This window comes from Sus scrofa, chromosome 16 (assembly GCF_054392235.1).
Source record: "Sus scrofa isolate SSC_HxYL_T2T_F1_AM1 chromosome 16, Sscrofa_HxYL_maternal_Yorkshire_Landrace_v2.0, whole genome shotgun sequence".
NCBI classification, from domain to species: domain Eukaryota; kingdom Metazoa; phylum Chordata; class Mammalia; order Artiodactyla; family Suidae; genus Sus; species Sus scrofa.
In genome coordinates, this window is record NC_139398.1 from 17,920,881 (window position 1) to 17,942,583 (window position 21,703).

Here is a 21,703-nt window from a genome sequence, read left to right on the forward strand (position 1 = left end):
CTGCTGTCGATGGTCCTCTGGTTCCTCTAGCATTCACTCTGAAAACCCAAGGGTGCCAGGAATTGGACGTCAGCCCCAGAGCCTCTAATGTGGTGCCTGCCCGACCTTGGTTCTGTCCTGTTGGTCGGCCTGGTTCTCCAGCCTATCCCTACCCTGCTCCCTCTCCTTCCCTTCCTCACAGGAAGCCAGGTCAGGGCTCCTCATCCCTAGCTCCAGCCAATCCCTTTCCAGATGAGCGAATTTTTTTGTTTTGTTTTGTTTTGTTTTTAGGGCTGCACCTGCAGCATCTAGAGGTTCCCAGACCAGGGGTCAAATCAGAGCTGTAACTGCTGACCTACACTACAGCCACAGCAACACAGGATCCGAGCCACGTCTGCAACCTACACCACAGCTCACAGCAACACCAGATCCTTAACCCACTGAGCAAGGCCAGGGATCAAACCCACAACCTTATGGTTCCTAGTCGGATTCACTTCCACTGCACCACAGTGGGAACTCCCGGATGAGTGACTCTTGATCACAGCCTAATAACACATCGTTCCGGATCACAGTCACATACAGACGATCCTCCCAGAATGACCCTTCCCTGTCAAGACTGTAGGCTCAGCAACAAAATTTCACACGGCCCAGACCCTCCCCCTCCAAGTCTGAGCCTACAACATTCTAGAACGAGGAACCCCTTGGGCCAAGTGTCTGGACTTAACTGCGCATGGCAGGGTCCACCTCTATGTCAAGGTGAACGAGCCCTGCAGTTGGCCTGGTCAGCCCTGCAGAGCCGAGGACTATCACGTCCCTTCCTAAACTCCCTGCCAGAAAAAAACAAGTGATCAAAGAGACCGAAATAGCTGCACAAAGTATAAGAAACTGTGTGGCTTGGAACAAACAGGTTACCCAAGATCAGAGAGACCACAGGATCCTGCCTGACACCTTGTCCCTGCATGCTCAGGGCTGGACAGTAAGTTACATGGTCACCTTCCGAAAGATCCAAACTAACAAACAACGCAGAGGAGCAACTGTCCAGTTTGTTCCAAATGCCAAAACATCAAACGGACTGAGTGCCAAGTTAGTAATTCTGCCATCCCGGGAGCGCCAAGATCAAGGGACCATTATGAGTGAACAGACACCACAAGGGTCACCCGTTTATGAACACACGCCCCTAAGGACACGGCCAAGCAGCCTCCCCACACATATCCCCTTAATATCAGGAACCCCATAGCCAGTAGCTGTCGCAGGAAAACATCACCCACTTTTCTTATTCTATGCCAAAATGTACCCCAAAAACCACATAATAGGAGTTCCCACTGTGGTGCAACAAGTTGGGCCGAATCTTTGCAGCACCATGACGAAGGCTCAATCCCCCAGCCCAGCACAATGGGTTAAAAGAATCCGATATTGCCATAGCTGTGGCATAGGTCAAAACTGTGGCTCAGATCTGATCCCCAGCCCCAGAACTCAATAGGCCATGGGGCGGCCGAAAAAGAAAACAAAAACCAAAGAACCGGAGTTCCTGTCGTGGCTCAGTGGTAACGAACCCAACGAGTATCCATAAGGATGCGGGTTCAATCCCTGGCCTCACTCAGTGGGTTAAGGATCCATCATTGCCATGAGCTGTGGTGTAGGTCACAGACGCGGCTGGGATCCGGCACTGCCATTGCTATGGCTGTGGTGTAGGCCAGCAGCTATAGCTCTGATTCGACCCCTAGCCTGGGAACTTCTATATGCCAAGGGTGTGGGCCTAAAAAGACACATACACAAAAAAACAAAAAACAAAAACCAAAAAAACCCCATGATACCCAGAGCTGGACATGGACTCTTGTCATCATAGTTTCCAGAGATACACTTAGGGGCAGAACATAGACAACACCCATGGTCGTCTGTCCCTAAGAAAGGCAACACCGAGACAGGTCAGTCAAAGCTGGAGATTGCAGCCCTACTTGGTGTGGCCGCCTGACCAATAGAGGGTGGGAAACGGTTCCAAAACTTGAGTAAAAATAAAAAGTGCGTGTGTTGTGTCCAAGAGATGTCCCTCCTAGCTGCTGGCACGGGAGGGGACAACTGAGGCCCGTCACTCCCAGTGCCCAGGAAGCCACGACTCCCGCTACTCTGCCACCAAACCTGAGGCGGAGGAGGCGGCACAGCAAACACCTGGGCACCTGCGCTCTGCATCAGGAGCACCCATTCTGGGATTCCAATCAGCCACCTCAAGTCCCGGGACTGCGCTGTGTCATCCAGGTAGGAGAGACCTTTCTAGTTCCTTCCTGTGGGTCCATTCCAAAGAGAAAAGAGCAGCAGAGGCAGAAATACAGAAAGGGGCCAGGGCATGTCCGTGCCTCAGCGCACAAGGCATGAGAGAGGACGGACCACTGCCTCATGGATCCCAATCCTCAAAATTCCCCAGACTGTATTTCTAGAACATTCCACAGCGAGAGTAAACCTGGAAGGAGAATGAATCTCTTTTGATGGCTGTCAATTCTTTGGGGTCCCCCAACTCCAGGGCCAGGTCCTGGGAAACTCCAGGACCCTTCATCAGGATTTGAGGAGCAGGCCAAGCACAGTCACTATCACCTGCTCAAATGGAGGGCGTGTGCGGACACAGTGGAGGGAGAGCTCGCTCCCACGGTAGTAAAGCCGTCCCATCCTGTCCCAGGGATTAGTGGAACCTGGCCCTCAAAGGGCAAATTAATGTACAAATCAGGCTTTCATCCCCTGAGAAGTTATTCTTGTTTAAAATCATATTTTAATGTCTTCTTTTACATTTTGTGATTTTTTTCTTTTTCTTTTTTTTTTTTTTTTTTTTTTTTTTAGGGCTGCACCCAAGGCCTATGGAAGTTCCCAGGTCAGGGGTTGAATCGGAGCTGCAGCTGCCAGCCTGCACCAAAGCCACAGCAACACAGGATCTGAGCCTCATCAGCAACCTATGCCACAGGTCATGGCAATGCCAGATCCTTAACGCACTGAGCAAGGCCAGGGATCAAACTCAAATCCTCATGGATATGAGTCAGATTCCCAACCCACAGAGCCATAACGGGAACTCCTAAATTTTGTGATTTTTAAAATAATTTTTTTAGTATAGAGGAGAAACAAAGAGTAACAGAAAATTTAATGGAACATTTTTAAGTGGGAGATTGTGATTCTGAAAAAAGAACCACAGGGCAAGGGCACTGGCCTGAGCGAGTTCATGGCCGGTGTGCCTCAGCCTCAAGGTGATTGCTCCATAATCTTTACTGTTCTTATTCTTCTAGACAAATGAGGAAAGCAAAGCTCAGAAAGATTAAGTCTTTAACTGGGTTCATCTTGCTAGAAGCTAGTTCACCTCCAGTTCACCCTCCTTCTTAGACACACACACACACACACACACACACTTGCCTTCCTCCCCGAGCTTTTATTTCTACTATATCTCAGTCCAAACAGCAACTGAGGGAGATTAAATGCCTACTGTAACACGGAACAAATATAAGGAAATTGGCAAAGGGAAAATAAAAGACAGTTACTCAGGTTTAAGGTTAGCCCATAAGAATTCAAACCGTAAGGTGAGATGCAAGACCATAGCCACAAATCTGGTTCTGAGATGGCCTCTTTGGGCTAAGAATTTGATAATTTCACATAGGAAAACCCCTTTTTTACCCCCATAGGACAAATGAACACAGTGAACATTTCCTTATCTTCTTAATATGAACAGAACCAATCAATAAAACACAGGGAGGGGGTGAGTGAAGCAGTGACCATCAGGGATGACCACTGCAAGCCCTCTCTGAGAGCCTGAGAGCTGCCACCATGGTCGAAACAACAGTGCAACCCTGACTTGTTCAACATGAAGTCAGTCAGACAGAGAAAGACAACTATCGTGTGAGATCACTTATATGCGGAATCTAAAAAAAAGATATAATTTGAAACCTATTTCCAAAACAGAAATAGTCTCCCATATATAACAAATTTACAGTAACCAAAGGGGATGGTGGGGGGGAGATAAACTGGAGGCTGGGATTAGCACATACACAGAAAACAGATAAACAACAAGGACCTACTGTAAAGCACGGGGAACTATATTCAATATCTTATAATGACCAATAATGGAGAAGAATCTGAAACAGAATATACATATATATGTATATACACACACAACTGAACATATATATACATAACTGACTCCTTCTGCTATATACCAGAAACTAACACATCACTGTAAATTAACTATACTTCAATTTAAAAATGGTTTTTAAAAAAGTGAATCTCTGGGGATGTTTGTTTTCACTGTTTGCCAAAATGGGAGCAATGAAACAGGAAGACAAGAGAGATGGTGAGTGGAAGTGTTACAGGAAGGAACCAAGTCACCCCCTGCAGCACGTGCAGTTTTAAGACTCCCATGGGCGTGCTAGAAGGCGCAGGCTCGCACACCTGTGCAGCAGAGGGAGCAGCCCCACAAGCCTCTCTAACTAAACAAAGGAGACAAAGCCATCCCCTGGCACAGCCCTAACCAGCCTCCAACGGAAAACACCTGTCCTCCTGAGAATTCCCCCTGAGACTTCCAGGGCCAAATGAACTCTCCAAACAAGACAGATACTCGTGAAAACCATGCAGCGAAGCGGAGGAAAAGCACACATAATGAGCAAAGGTGACGGCTTCTCATTAAGCTCTCCAAATGAGGGACTCAGCTTCTGTGTTTATAACATTTGACGTTAAACAGGAACAGGTAAAGAAAACGCCTCAGCACAACCACAAACAGCAGGTACCAGGGGCCTGGCATAGAGGAGGATTCATGTTTCAATCATAAGCTTACATTTCAATCAGATGAGAACGCAAGGTAAAACTCTGCTTGTAAAGACTAGTTAGTGTATGGTTAATGTATCTTTTCAAAATGACTACACAGTCAGCTACATCAGAACTTCAAACCTGCTCACCCAAAAGGGATTGGCTATTCTGATCAAGGAGGATGGGAGTCCTTTGGCAAAAGGCATTTGTTTTCAAAAGCTTGGCAAAGGTACAAGGCTGAGCCGCTGCACGTGGACAGTGCTCACACAGCCCTGAAAACGAATCTCCTTGGTTGATTGTGGTCATATTGTCATCCCACTGCTTTTCCAGAAAAATGATTTTTCCTTTCATGGCACTCATAGGATCCTACCTGTGTATTCATTTGCTTGTTCACTTGTTTATCATTTGCTGACCCCAAACCGGAAGCTCCATGAGGGGAGGACCCACTCTCTCCAGTTCACCAACGTTACCCCCAACAAGGTCGCTACCTGACAGCAGGAGCTCAACAGTGTGTTTTTGGGTTTTTTTTGTTTGTTTGTTTTCTTTGGTTTCTTTTCTGGCTGCCCCATGGCATATGGAGTTCCCAGGCCAGGAATCAGATCCGAACCAAAGTTCTGACCTAAGGTGTAGCTATGGTAACGCCAGATCCTTAACCCACTGTGCCGGGCTGGGGATCGAACCTGCGTCCCAGCAATCCCAAGACACCACTGATCCTGTTGCACCACAGCGAGAACTATAAAATATTTTGTTTGTTTATTTCCTGGGCCAGGGATTGAACCTGCACCATGGTTATTCAAAGCTGGATCTTTAACTGCTGAACCACAAAGAGAACTTCCTCAACAGTGCGTTTTTGCATCGTTGCTCATTCCATATGTGTTGAGTGAATGAATCCATTAACATAATTAAATCATCATACATGTGATCAACATCGTCATCAATCGTGAACTCTCTAAAGCACACTCTCATAATAGAACAGCTTGCCAAAATGGGGCGGGGGAGAAACTGCATGGGGAGCATGAAAATTCCCAGTTTTTGAAGGTCTTTTGAGAAGCAACTGATAACGTGGATGGCCCTGAGACCTAGGTTAGCCAAATTAACCTTAGGGTCATTTGTATCTCTTTAAGGAAAGTTAGTCTGGCTCCCCTAACTTGCTGCCCTGCTGAATAAAGCCCTGTTGCAATGATGTGGTTGGTCAGGTCAAGGACAACGGCGCCCTGGGCAATGCAAGCATCCTTGTACTAGTGGTAGCAGAGGAGCCTATCATGAAAAGCCACACTCACGTACAACATGTGTCTCGGCTTCTTTCTAAACATCTGGGAGTTCTTCTAACTAGAAGCCAAAGATCACCACTGCCATTCTGGGGACGATACCCAAGAATGGCTCTTTTGTGAAGAGCCATGCTTTTGGATGCCATAGGCACTTGGTGAGCATGAAATGAATCATGAGCTCTTTTTTTTTTTTTTTTTTTTTTTTTTGTCTTTTTGTCTTTTGTTGTTGTTGCTATTTCTTGGGCCGCTCCCACGGCATATGGAGGTTCCCAGGCTAGGGGTCGAATCGGAGCTGTAGCCACCGGCCTACGCCAGAGCCACAGCAACGCGGGATCCGAGCCGCGTCTGCAACCTACACCACAGCTCACGGCAACGCCGGATCGTTAACCCACTGAGCAAGGGCAGGGACCGAACCCGCGACCTCATGGTTCCTAGTCGGATTCGTTAACCACTGCGCCACGACGGGAACTCCGAATCATGAGCTCTTAAGCCTTAAGACATCCACCTGTCTGCACCAGGCAAACCCACACACAGCAGAGCTTCCATGGGCAGCATCAGAGCTAAATATTCAGGAATATTATTAAAAGTGAAAAATGTTAATGGAAATGATCAATTTCCACTTGGATAAGTGAAAGCTAGTATTCACTCATACTAGTGAATTAAAAAAAAAAAAAACAGAAAAAGCAGCTTCTAAATCCTATTTTCCATTTCCACTGGATTAGATTTTAAAATCTATTCTAAACCTAGAACTCAAGCCAAGAGTGAGACTTAATTATTAAACATCTTTATTTCAATGTCATTTACAAGGAAAAGGTTGCCGAACCTTTTTTCATAAACCATGAAAATAAACTGGCTAAAGTCTCTCGCTAAAACTTCCTGATAATATACAAGACATAACAATGCAAGCTGTTGTTTCTATTTTATCCCAAAGGTATTTGGAAGTTAAATTCATCAGGGATGCCAAGAAAATATATATTCATTTCTAAAGAGGTGAGTTAACAGATGAAGTAAGGTTTCCATACAACAGTCAATACCCCAAGATATACATCCATTCACTGTACAGAACTCAACTGCAGGAGGAATTTCATAGAATGTCCCTTCCTCCAACTTATGAGTCATTTCCTCCATATACAAAGATGGATTTGGATTTTCTGCAATTCATGAGCAACTGAGCCCCAGGCAAGAGACCATGAGGCTACCTTCTGACTCCTGGTAAATTCCCCTTGGGGCTTGGGGACCAGCAAGTCAGCAGCTGTGGGACAGCTGTGCAACACGGTCCCTAAGCCCTACTGTTGGACAGCTTTGGTCCTTACTCATACCTTTTGTTCTTACTTCCCACAAAAGCTTAAATGTTTTGAAACACTGAGGGCATGAATGCTTTTTGTTTGTGAACACCTTATATTACGTGCACCATTTACAGGAGAACTGGAAGAGAAGAGGCCAACGGCTCTTTCCAAGAGATTTTTATCTTTTGTCTTTTCAGGGCCAGACCCGTGGCATATGGAGGTTCCCAGGCTAGGGGTCGAATTGGAGCTGCAGCTGCCGGCCTACACCACAGCCACAGCAACACCAGATCTGAGCCATGTCTGCAACCTACACCACAGCTCATGGCAACGCTGGATCCTTAACTCACTGAGCGAGGCCAGGGATCAAATCCACAACCTCATGGTTCTTAGTTGGATTAGTTTCCACTGCGCCGCAACAGGAACTCCCCCAAGAGATTTTGTTAACAACAAAAAAGGCCTTTAAGCTGTGTTTGATAACAAATATAACTACTAAAGTGACCAGGTCAGTGTGGATCTTTTACAGGTCTTGCTGGTTTTTGAGCAAACAAGAGTATCCATTTTAGCTCAGGGGCATATAAAAATATTTCCTTTGAATAATAAATGTATCTTCTTTTTCGTGGTATTTGTCCTTCTCCTTTTTTTATATTTTTTTATTAAAGTATAATTGATTTACAATGTTTCTTCGAGTTCTGTTGTACAGCAAAGTGACCCAATCACACGCATTTCCCTGTGCTGTACAGTAGGGCCCCACTGCCCATCCATTCCAAACATAACAGTTTGCATCCAAAACAACCCCCAAATGCCTGTCCATCCCACTCCCTCCCCCCCACCCCAGGAACCCCAAGTCTGCTCTCCTTGGCCATGATCTGTTTCTGTTTTTATAAATGCATTTTCCGGTGACAAGAATTCTCCCTCTGAAAGGTCTCCCAGGATGGAGTTAGCCTGATCATCTGAAGACGGTGGTACTCCAGCAGCTGGATGGTAAACATCTGGTTTTGAGTCGATGCAGTCAAATGCCAGTCACTACTATTTGGAGCAGGAGAAAGTCTCCTTTGGTTGAAAGTGGCTTTTACAAGCTCTGGCTCATGTGACAGAAGGCAGAAGGGAGGGCGAAGCCTGGAGCAGATGCCTGACACTCACAGATAGGAACTTCTGAGGGTCCTGGAAAGTCTTGGTAAGACCTGCCAGTATACCTACTCTAGACACTCAAGACCCCCAAAGATGGGGTTGGATCAACTCAGCAGTCTCCACACAGGCTTATAAGGTATCGTGGTGATTCTGCCCTTGGGGATATTATGACTCCACCTTCCTCAATTTCTGCATGTTTACTGCTTCCACACTTGTCAGCCTGCAGTTTTAAAAAGGAGTCATGTTGTCACCCAGCTCACCGGGGCACACAGTTTCTTCATCTATAAAATGAGGTGGATGAAGAAACTGGAGCAAAGATTCCCTACCTTTTATTTCATCATATAGATGCCTTCTTTGGAAAGGTTTTAGCTAACAAGACAAACAACATGGTTTATGAGGTCAGAACCCGTGTAACCTTATCACAGCAATAAGCCACTTCACCAGTTGTTTAAAACACCAAAACAGGTCAGTACCTGGGGGGCTCAGGGTCCTGGGTGATTTTAATAGATTCATTCTTTGATTCTTGGGCTGAAATCTGCAATTCTGCTAACTCATTTCGTTCAGTGCTACACAGATCAGCAAAACACACAATGAAGTACCAGTGTAGCTTTTTGGAAGCAGACAAGCAGAAAGCAGCACCTATGCAGCATTCAGCCGCAAACCAGGCCTAGTAAGCAGTGGCACTCTTGACTCAGTGCGTCCTGGTCGGTGACAAGTTAGGATACTATTTGTTTTGAGCGCTGTGTTAATGAGGTCAAGTGTGGATTCTCTCTGACTTTTAATTCAATTAGGCACAGCCTGACCTGGTATCACAAGTTCCTGCCCGGCCAGGTGCCAGGCCTGACACTCACCTCCCAGGGCATGACTCTGTCAAGGCCCCAGGGGCCAACTGGATAGTCTGCCTGAACAATTCTGAGGGAGCACCCCTTGGAGACACATAGAAACTCTGTCTTCAGTTCCATCCACAAAAGTCAGAGACAGTTTTTATATGGCAAGCAAACATTGGGCCCCAGAAGTAAGAAAGGCAAAAAGAAATGCTGTAGGTGTTCCTGTCATGGCTCAGTGGAAACAAATCCAGCTAGTATCCATGAGAATGCAGGTTTGATCCCTGGCCTTGTTCAGCGGGTTAAGGGTCCGGCACTGCCATGAGCTGTGGTATAGGCTGCAGACGCAGCTCGGATCCCAGGATGCTGTGGCTATGGTGTAGGCCAGCAGCTGTAGCTCCAATTAGACTCCTAGCCTGGGAACCTCCATGTGCCATGGGTGCAGGCCTGAAAAAGGAACAAAAGAAAAAGGAAATGCTTTAATCTTGCCCTGAAGATTGAAAGCATGAGCCATAATAGCCCAATCATCAAGCCAACTCCTCCCTAAATGCAGTCACCAGCAAAAAGCAAGAGTGGAGGCAAGTGAGAGAAGAAGGTAAGGCTTCAAAATTCTAAAGTAAAATCTTTCCAGCCCAGAATTCTAACCCAAACCAAACCAATCAGTCAACTGGACGGATAGGATAACTACACACAAGTTCTCAAAACATGCATATTTAGTGCATTTCCTCTGGGCTCTCAGGGCTAGAGAGCTCGTTCTCTCAATACCTGAGAGTTCACCAAGAAAAGAGCCCAGAGAGAGAAAAAACAGACAGGCATGAAGGACTCAGAGCAAACACCCGAAACCATCATGAATAATCTCAAGGAGGGGGAATGGGGACTCCCCGTTCAGGCTGCAGATGCTCCAGACTCTGTTCTCAGCAAGGGTCCAGGAATGGATGACAGCGCAGGTGTCTGGCGGGGACAGTCCACCCAGGGGACAATAAGACTAGATCAGGATAAGAGGATGAGGACTGCAACAGGGACAGCTCCAGGGAAAGAAACAGAGAAGCTGAAATGTGGGCCTGATGAGTTTGACCTTTGTCGGAAGGAGTTTTCCAGAAACGTTGGAGAGTTAAAAAGATCAAATAGGAAAAAAATGCTGACAGTAACAGCAAAATAGAGTTGTACCCAACAGAGACTGTAAGCGTGGCATTCTCCTTAGCTCATGTGTGAATGATGCTTGCGTCATGACTGAACCCCAGATTGTAGCATTGTCATTATTACCACAGAGGAGGGGAGGACGTGCACGGGGAATGCAGTGGGAAGGAGAAAAACAATGATTGCTAAATCAAGAAATGGCATTTAAAGGAGTTCACCGTCGTGGCGCAGTGGACACAAATCCGACTAGGAAACATGAGGTTGCGGGTTTGATTCCTTGCCTCGCTCAGTAGCTTAAGGATCCAGCATTACCATGAGTTGTGGTGCAGGTTGCAGATGCGGCTCGGATCTGGTATGGCTGTGGCTGTGGCTGTGGCGTAGGCTGGCAGCTCCAATTCGACCCCTAGCCTGGGAACCTCCATATGCCACGGGTGCGGTCCTAAAAAGACAAAAGACAAACAAAAAACTATTAAAAAAAAAATTTTGTAACTACATATGGTGATAGATTTTTTTAAAATTATAGTTGATTTACAATGTTGTGCCAATTCCTACTGTACAGCAAAGTGACCCAGTCATACATACACATACATTTCTTTTCGTATATTATCCTCCGTCATGGTCTATCCCAAGAGACTGGATACAGTTCCCTGTGCTATACAACAGGAACTCATCGCTCATCCATTCTACCTGTAATAGTTTGTATCTACTAACCCCAAATTCCCTGTCTATCCCACTTTCTCCTTCCCCTTGGCAACCACAAAGCTATTCTCTATGTCTGTGAGTCTGTTTCTGTTTTGTGGATAGGTTCATTGTGTCATATTTTAGATTCCACATACAAGTGATATAATATGTGATATCATATTGCCTTTCTCTTTCTGACTTACTTTACTTAGAATGATAATCTCTAGGTCCATACATGTTGCTGCAAATGGCACTATCTCATTCTTTTATATGGCTGAGTATATATTCCACTGTATACATGTACCACATCTTCTCAATCCATTCATTTGTTGATGGACATTTAGATTCTTTCCATGTCTTGGCTACTGTTAGTAGTGCTGCTATGAATGTAGGGGCGCATGTATCTTACTGAATTACAGTTTCGTCCGGATAGATGCTCGGGATTGGGATTGCTGGACCATGAGGTAGATCTATATTCAGTTTTCTGAGGAACCTTCATAGTGGTGATACTAACCTACATTCCCATATGGTGACAGGTATTGAGTAGACTTATTGGAGTGATCTTTTCACACTATATACAAACATCAAATCACCTGAAACTAATATAATACTATATGTCAATTATACCTCAACACATTTTTTTTTTTTTTGTCTTTTTAGGGCCACGTCCACAGCATTTGGAGGTTCCCAGGCTAGGGGTTGAATCGGAGCTGTAGCCGTCGGCCTATGCCACAGCCACAGCAACACTGGATCCAAGCTGTGTCTGCAACCTACACCACAGCTCACGGCAATGCCGGATCCTTAGCCCACTGAGTGAGGCCAGGGATCGAAGCCACAACCTCATGGTTACTAGTCGGATTCATTTCCTCTGTGCTACGACAGGAACTCCTATACCTCAAAATTTGTTTAAGAATGTAAATATAAAATAAATGCTTAAAAATGGCATTTTTAAGGATACTATTTTTTAAAAGCCTAAATAGAGCTAAAAATTAACAATAGTTGCCCTAAGAAAGTGGGGTGAGGTGGGGCAAGAGATTGCTATACTTTCATTAAAAGTCTGATGGAGGAGTTCCCGTCGTGGATCAGTGGTTAACAAATCCAACTAGGAACCATGAGGTTGCGGCTTCGATCCCTGGCCTTGCTCAGTGGGTTAAGGATCTGGCGTTTGCCGTGAGCTGTGGTGTAGGCCGGAGGCTACAGCTCCGATTAGACCCCTAGCCTGGGAACCTCCATATGCCACGGGTACGGCCCTAGAAAAGACAAAAAATAAAATAAATAAAAAATAATAATAGTAAAAATAAAAGTCTGATGGAGGAGTTCCCTTTGTGGCTCAGTGGTTAACCAACTCAGCCAGCATCCATAAGGATGTGGGTTCAATCCCTGGCCTCGCTCAGTGGGTTAAGGATCTAGCATTGCTGTGAATCCGACTAGGAACCATGAGGTTGCAGGTTCAATCCCTGGCCTTGCTCAGTGGGTTAAGGATCCGGCATTGCCGTCAACTGTGGTGTAGGTCACAGACAAGGCTCGGATTCCCATGTTGCTGTGTCTGTGGCATAGGCCAGTGGCTGTAGCTCTGATTCAACCCCTATCCTGGGAATCTCCACATGCCGAAGGTACAGCCCTAAAAAGCAAAAATAAAATAAAATAAAAAAATAAAAGTCTGGAGGAGTTCATTGATCTAAGAGAGAGAAGAGAGGGTATTCTCTTTTCATGTGTAATATTCTCCATATCATTTCCTACATATTCTGCAACTGTACCTTTATTTTTCTGACCCAAATGGTATGCAACAAAGTTTTAATAAGTTTCTAAGAATTAGAAACATGATGGAGATAATGTGAGAAAAAGACTGCATATATGTGTGTGTGTGTGTGTGTGTGTGTGTGAGAGAGAGACTGGGTCACTTTGCTGTACAGTATAAAGTTGACTGTAAACCAACTATAATGGAAAAATTTAAATCATTATAAAAAAAGAATTAGAAAAACCAACACAGAAAAGTAAAATGCCTTCACATTGTATAAGGTGCCATGACATAATAAGCAGATCTAAAATTGAAATAGACCCCCAGAGGGCGGAGGGGACCCCCTCCCCTGAGGAGGCGACGAGCAGACCAAGGACAGCAAAGGGGCCGTGGAGGAAAAGGTCAGATCCTGGAGGCAGAAAGAGCCACACACAGAGCCGGGGAGAAGTGCTCCTTACAGAGAAGACGGCATTTCCTCGAATGCTACGTTCACCCCGGCTCACATCCAAACCACACACGTTTAAGGTACATACCATTCTACACCAGCAAGTCGTGCTGAATATGCAAGAGTCCAAAGTGTCAACCCAAGGGAAATTGAAATATGACGATGGCAGACCACTTGACAACTCAGAGAAACACATACCCGATTTTGGCCATTAATGGTAACAACAGAAAACACCAGTGCCAGAGTGGAGCTGTGGTTGATGCTGAAATTTTACTTGGAAAAATGCACTTCTTTTTGTAATAAAATAAAAATATGGTAAATATTTTTATTATTTGAATATATTCTACGTAATGTTAGATATTAAATATAATAAAATAGAGCAGCTCTAGCTATGGGGGAAGCAGCTGATGTTTTAATTTGAGAAATAAATTCACTTTGTCCTCCTGAAGACCGAGGGGATAAGCCTTATAAAATCATGCTTTCCATTTGACAAAGTCCAACATCCATTCATGATAAAAACTCTTACCAAGGTGGGTATAGAGGGAACATACCTTAACATAATCAAAGCCATTTATGACAAACCCACAGCAAATATAACACTCAATGTAGAAAAGCTGAAAGCCTTCCCACTAAAATCTGGAACAAGACAGGGATGTCCATTCTCACCACTGTTATTCAACATAGTAATGGAAGCCCTAGCCACAGCAATCTGACAAACAAGAGAAATAAAAGGCATCCAAATAGGAAGAGAAGAGGTAAAACTGTAACTGTATGCAGATGACATGATACTATACATAGAAAACCCTAAGGACTCAACCCAACTGATCAACAAATTCAGCAAAGTAGCAGGATATAAGATTAACATTCAGAAATCAGTCACATTTCTGTATACTAACAATGACATATTAGAAAAGGAATACAAAAATACAATACCTTTTAAAATTGCACTCCAAAAAATCAAATACCTGGGAATACACCCGACCAAGGAGGTAAAGGACTTATATGCCAAGAACTATAAAACTTTAATCAAGGAAGTTAAAGAAGATGTAAAGAAATGGAAAGATCTTCCATCTCCTGGGTTGGAAAAATTAATATTGTAAAAATGGCCATACTACCAAAAGCAATCTACAGATTCAATGCAATTCCTATCAAATTACCTATGACATTTTTCACAGAACTAGAACAAACAATCCAAAAATTTACATGGAACCACAAAAGACCCAGAATCGCGAAAGCAATCCTGAGAAACAAAAACCAAGCAGGAGGCATCACTCTCCCAGACTTCAAGCAATATTACGAAGCCACAGTCATCCAAACAGTGTGGTACTGGTATCAAACAGACAGACATACCAATGGAACAGAATAGAGAATCCGGAAATAAACCCTGACACCTACGGTCAATTAATCTTTGACAAATGAGGCAAGATCATAAAATGAGAAAAAGAAAATCTATTCAGCAAGTATTGCTGGAAAACCAGGACAGCTGCATGCAAAGCAATGAAACTATAACACACCCTCACACCATGCACAAAAAATAAACTCAAAATGGCTGAAAGACTTAAATATAAGACCAGACACCATCAAACCTCTGGAAGAGAACATAGGCAAAACCTTCTCTGACATCAGCCTTACAAATGTTTTCTCAGGTCATTCTCCCAAGGCAACAGAAATAAGAGCAAAAATAAACCAATGGGACCTAATCAAACTGACAAGCTTTTGCACAGCAAAGGAGACCAAAAAAAAAAAAAAAAAAAAAAAAAAAAAAAAAAAAGACAACTTATAGAATGGGAGAAAATAGTTTCAAATGATGCAACTGACAAGGGCTTAGTCTCTAGAATATACAAGCAACATATACAACTCAACAGCAAAAAAGCCAATCAACCAATGGAAAAATGGGCAAAAGACCTGAATAGACACTTTTCCAAGGAAGATGTACAGATGGCCAACAAGTACATGAAAAAATACTCAACATCTCTGATTATTAAAGAAATGCAAATCAAAACTACCACGAGATACCACCTCACACCAGTCAGAATGGCCATCATTAATAAGTCCACAAATAACAAATGCTGGAGGGGGTGTGGAGAAAAGGGAGCCCTCCTGCACTGTTGGGGGGAATGTAAGCTGGTACAACCACCATGGAGATCAGTATGGATATACCCTTGAAATCTATACATAGAACTACCATATGACCTAGGAATCTCACCCTTGGACATATATCCGGACAAAACTTTCCTTAAAACAGACACGTGCACCTGCATGTTCATTGCAGCTCTATTCAAAATAGCTAAGACATGGAAACAACCCAAATGTCTATCGACAGACAATTGGACTAGAAAGATGTGATATATATACACAATGGAATACTACTCATCCATCAAAAAGAACAACATAATGCCATTTGCAGCAACATGGATGGAACTAGAGACTCTCATCCCAAGTGAAGTAAGTCAGAAAGAGAAAGACAAGTACCATATGATATCTTTTTCATCTGGAATCTAATATAAGGCACAAATGAACCTTTCCACAGAAAAAAAAATCATGGACTTGGGAGAATAGACATGTGGTTGCCAATGGGGAGGGGGGAGGGAGTGGGGGAGAGGTATAGTTGGGGAGCTTGGGGTTAATAGATACAAACTATGGCCTTTGGAATGGATTAGCAAGGAGATCCTGCTGTGTAGCATTGGGAAACATGTCTAGTCACTTATGAGAGAGTATGATAATGTAAGAAAATAGAATGTGTACATGTATATGTAACTGGGTCACCATGATATACAGTAGAAAAAAAATGTATTGAGGATATAACTATTAAAAATGATAATAACAAACAAAAAAAATCATGCTTTCATTATATAGTGCAACCTCCCTTTGCAGGAGAATCTAGTTTAATGGGAGAAGAATCCCAACTCAGCCACAGCCTGTCACCTTGGGGACAAATGCCCTTGGTCTCAATATCCCCCCGTGCACCACGGGGCAACGATCCCAGCTAGGTGGTGTGAGAATCAGATAAGATAAAAATGTCAAGCACCCAGCAAAGCAGGAGCCCAATAAATGGTCATCATTAAACCAGTGGTCACTCCAGGCATCTTGGAGTTAAATCACGCGAGGCCACAGAAATCATGTCCCCGTGTCTGAACACTGGCCTGTTACGTAACAGCCCAGGCAGTTTATCTAGAGATCCAGGGGGCTACACGGCCACAACGTGGGTGAGCTCTCCGTCACTGGAGTTTATTGTTCCCGGAGAAGGTTCGGTCCTGGTGTGGCAGGATGGCTGCCCACGCGTGGCTCCTGCTCTTTCTCTGGTTCTGAGATGCCATCTGGAGCGAGGAAGTGACCACGCCTCACTCAACATGTTTTCACTTAGGAGAGCACCACCTTCATCCCCAAGACAAAAATGCTTCCTTCCCCCAAGAACTGAAGTCGGCAGAGGACAAAGAATCCTTGAAAATACTGAAGAGCCGGATGCTTCCCAAAGCATGACAATGATACATGGAAACCATGGACACGTGTCATCTTCAGCAAATGGGAAACCTTCCCCTAAATATATACTGTTAAACTCATACAGTCTTGGAGTGAATACAATACTAAATTTAGTATTTTTCCAGAAAAAGAATGCACACTGAAAAATAATTGATTATAAATACAAAGATGAAAACAGAGCACCCTGATAAGAACATATTCACTGAAACAATGGCCAAACATAAATAAAGCCAAGAAAACAATTGGGTGTTTTCCTCCCAACCGTTTGTGATTTCCTGAGATCCTTCCCCACAATGGTGATGGCACAAGCCAGCCTCATTCTCCCTCAGCCTCCTCACTCGCAGGAATCCTCCTCCTTCAAAGAGGAGTTAGCCGCCACCAGCAGGTGACTCCTGGCCACCTGCCCTCCAGGTGTGCCCACATCTCCCCCTGGTCGTCAGTGTCCGAAGCCCACCCCCTGCGGGCTGCTCCAGAGCTGCCCCGCTCCCTCATCCTTGTCCCCATCCCTCCCTCTTCGTTCCTCTGTCCCCACCACGGCCAGCACCCTTCAAGGGACCCATCGGGCATCTGCAGAGCAGGCAGAAATGGCATGGTCCCAGGCAGGCTCAGGACTCTGCAGATGGAGTGGACGCAGAAACATCAAAAACTCTGCTTCTGACATTCAAAATTGGTGACCTTGATGGGCATTAGGGAGAGAACGGATTTCCTACTCAGCCTGAACTCCTACTAGCCAGGCCAGGAGCTGACCAGAGGACCAAATTCCAGGGAGGTCCAGGAGGATGGGGTGGGAGTCCGGTCCCCCACAGACTGAGATGCTGCAGCAGGAGGCAGGGAGGGGCTGAGGGGAGGGGAGGGCCCCGTTCTGGTGTGGCCAGGAAGGCCAGGCCCCTACAGACACTTGCCCTGGAATCCTGGCTGACACAGCTGCCACCCAGCTTGGTTCCCGGGGGACACAGCTCTCCAGGACTCGAGTGCTCTGACCCTCTTGCCAAAGGTATTCCTTTGTCCCCCACCTGGGTAACGTCATTTCCTCACACGCCCCCAGCCTCTCCTCTCACACAACCCAGAAGGTGGTCCCTAGGAAATTTCGCCACCCAAGCCGGCACCCCCTAACCCACTCAAATCTATACTTCAACCCCACGCATCCCCTGAGCATCAGTCCATATAACTAAGCCTGCAGGAACTGGATAACTCACTTGATGGCTGGTGTGCACAGCACACCCTCAAATGGGGCTTAGCCCCCTCCTCCCACCTGGTTAACAGCAGCTACTCCTCATTTACCCTCAGAGGCTGAGTCATCCCCCGGCCCTCCTTCTCTCCTTCCACCCAAGAAAGCATTTGGTGCTCTCAATTTTACCTCCAGAGCCCCTAGCCTCACTGCCTCCCCTCACCACCATGTGCTCCTGCAAAAGGGTCCTGACCCATCTCTGGCCCCAGGCTCTCGCTCCCCTAGTTCATCCAAAGGGGCTGATGGGAAGCCAACCAGAAGAATTGGGCACACTCACTGCATGAAGTTCTCAGCTAAACTAATAGTGTCTCCTGCTTGCTCACCCAACCCCAGTCCCACGGCACTCCATGCTGTTCCACAATCAGCCCAAGTGCACTCACCCCAGGGCCTTTGCACACCCTATCCCCTCTGCCTGGAACATTCCACTGCAGAAGCAGCTGCTTGGATCATTCCCTGATTTGCTCCTCAGGCATCATAGCTCATGGTCACTCCTCAGAGAGGCTGGCACTGACCACCACAGAAATGCAGCACCTCTTTGTCTCTCCCTGTCCTTTGTCCCTGCTTTAGTTTTCTCCATAGCATCCAGCCTCTTCTAGCATTTTGTGTGTTTGTTTCTAGTCTTTGTTTCACCATTTCCACCTCAAGAAGGAATATAAGCTCCATGAGTAAAGGGACCTGATGTTTTCCTGTCCACTGTTACAACTATAGCACGAGAACAGTGCCAGCATATATAGACAATAAATATTTGCTGAATTTTGGAATGGAGGTCTTGAAAGAAAGGGACTTATATAAGGGAGACAACTTATTTGATAACAGTTCAAATTGCTCAGCACAATTCGACAGTAAACTCTTCAGAAACTGGCCCCAATGTCTCTCTTTCCAGCTTCACCTGTGGATATTCCCACCCCTGCCCTCCCATCTCAACCTCTCCCCCCTCATATATCTAATTAGTTATGATTAATCAGTTATGATTTATGACTAATTAATTAGTTATGATTGCCACTGTGTATCCTGCCCAAGCATCCATGAATTAACTGGGCACTTGGCACACAACAGCCGCTCAATATGTTATTAGTTCCCTTCCACTTTTTACAAACTGCTCATCCAGTCTTTTCCCTAATCCCTGTACCCCCATTTGCTTCCTAAGGAAATCCTACTGGTTCCTCTTGTCCCAAGTGTGATAATTCAGTGCTCATAGCCTAACCTTCGATTCATTTGCTTACTAATCTGTGCCTCTAACCAGGGATGAAAATGTATCTTAGTCATCGCTCTATTCCCCGCAGCTAGTGATAATGATACACCTCATTGATTTGTACTCATATGGATCAATCAGTCCGTTTAGAAACATTCATGCATGATAGATGAAAAATTAAAAAAAAAGAGTAGCAAAAAGAAGCTGAGGGAAAGTTATTACCCAAATTGCATAACCATAAAATTGTGCAAAATCACAAAAGATGTGCTTTGTGGTTATGACCCTAGAGAAGAAAACCTGATTGGTTTCTAGAAGGAGCATTAATCTGGTAAAAACAGCCCCCCTTCTTAGGTTCTCAATCAGCAGTTCTTGGTGCCAAAGTCCAAGACCTAGAGATGAGCCTTACCTGGGAACTCCTGAAAGATTCTCTGTGACTAATAGACACAAGAGGACGCCACTCAAAAAAAGTTTGCAGAATATAAAAAATGTCCACAACGCTTGTCAATGTACTGAAGCCTTTCTATTTTGCAAGACCTTTCAGAAACCAGCCCCACACTGACCGGGCTAGAGGAATATCCTCTCTTCCAGCCCAATTCACTAAACCTTCTGAGGATCTACAATGTTCCGGATCCCTCACTGGGGAGTTCCCGTCGTGGCTCAGTGAAAAGGAATCAGACTAGGAACCATGAGGTTGTGGGTTCAATCTCTGGCCTCGCTCAGTGGGTTAAGGATCTGGCGTTGCTGTGAACTATGGTGTAGGTCACAGACAAGGCTTGGATTCCTGTGTTGCTGTGGCTTTGGTATAGGCCAGCAGCTATAGCATTCCCCTAGCCTGGGAATGTCCATATGCTACAGTTGTGGCACTAAAAAACAAACAAAAAAAAACACAGAAAGTCCCAAACAACAACAACAACAAAAAGCAAATCCCTCACCGGTTCCAGGCATCCAAGAATGATAATTCATATTCCTCACTCTCCAGAATGTACCCTCAACATGAGGCAGGTAGAGTCTCCTGGGGCTGACAATACCCACTGCTCACCTGCCATTTATTCCTGGGTTTCTACATGGAAAGTCCTCACTGTTAATTTTACTTTCACAGTTATGCCTTCTCTTTTAGGCCTGTGCAATAAATTGCACACAGCTTTCATCAACTATTTCAAACCCCTCTTATATCCACTATTCCTAAATTGTAAAGCCCTAGAGACTGTGGCATACAATTCAGAAGTGTAGTGTGTTGTTTCAGTCAATTCAAGGACACAGCCATGTCTCCTAAAGCAGAGAGTAAGTCCCAGAGACAAGTGCAGTGCTGGGACTTCTGGTTTACCCCCTGGGCCCAGCACCATGTGGGCCTGGAGCAGATGCTCATCCTCGGCTCCTGATGCCCAGGTGGAGCTGAGATGAGGTGGGGAATGTAAACTGGACTGGCTAATGGGCTAAAAAATGATCCCTCTCAATGCAGAAGCAAGTCTCTCCCAACATAGCCATTCTCAAGTCATGCTGAAGTCATTAAGTGAAATTCTTAGGTAATATGGAAAAATATAAGCCCTGATTATTGGTTCCCATACCTGTCTTCTATTATTCTTTAGAGTGATAGAACTTTAAAAAAAAAAAAAAAAAAAAGAGGAGTTTCTGTTGTGGCACAGTGGAAATGAATCCGACTAGGAACCATGAGGTTGCGGGTTCAATCCCTGGCACTCGCTTTTTGAGTTAAGGATCCGGCATTGCTGTGAGCTGTGGTGTAGGCCACAGACGAGGCTCAGATCCTGTGTTGCTGTGGCTGTGGCACAGACCGGCAGCTGTAGCTCTGATTCCACCCCTAGCCAGGGGACCTCCAAATGTCACAGGTGTGGCCCTAAAAAAAAAAAATCAAAAATAATAATAATAAATAAAAAGAAAAAAGAAAAAAAAAGAAAGCAAAACTAAATTTGTAGAAAGAGGATGTGGCTTCACGACCCAGCCCGTGACCCAGGTTAGGACTGGGCTATTAAATACGGCAGCCACTAACCACATGTGGCTATTTAAATTGAAGTTTAAATTCAAGACAATTAAAAATACACTTCCTGAGTCGCACTAGTCACATGGCATAAGCTTAATAGCCACACCAGGCTACTTGTTACCATACCAAGTAGCACAAGTATAGACTATTTCTACCACTGCAAATACTTTTTTGACAGTACAGGTCAAAGTCATCTTTGATAATTTAATAAAGTACCATGGGCCTCAGTTTCCTCTTGTGTAAAAAGGGAGCAATACCCACCTCACTGATCATTGTAAGACTGAAATGAGGTGCCAAATGTGAGCATCCCCAATAATTTTAGTAATTATAGCTTGACAAGCTATCCCTGCATATACAGTTACATAGTTATATACACAGGTATAGTTTGTTGAGAGTAACCATCATTCACAGTAGTGGTTGTCAAAGGAGTTACTATCCAGTAGAATGAAGAAATTCTAACTCAGGCCATGGGAAGAGAAGGATGCTGTCCAGGAGGATGGGGCAAAGGACATCTTGGTCAGACCATCTCAGAATGCTGCATCTGAGGAGGA

The 21,703-nt window shown here is 44.9% G+C and overlaps 1 protein-coding gene and 1 long non-coding RNA gene across 2 annotated transcripts in view; both read right to left on the bottom strand.

Annotated features, from left to right (window-relative positions):
- The window catches only part of RETREG1 (reticulophagy regulator 1), a 151,905-nt gene that overhangs the window by 123,261 nt on the left and 6,941 nt on the right, over positions 1 to 21,703 (bottom strand). The window lies entirely within an intron of this gene.
- On the bottom strand, positions 3,040 to 5,642 carry LOC146395459 (uncharacterized). The gene is made up of 2 exons (XR_014830822.1): positions 5,528 to 5,642; positions 3,040 to 5,429 (listed from the first exon to the last, which is right to left on the bottom strand). It is a non-coding gene; the product is annotated as an uncharacterized LOC146395459 (long non-coding RNA).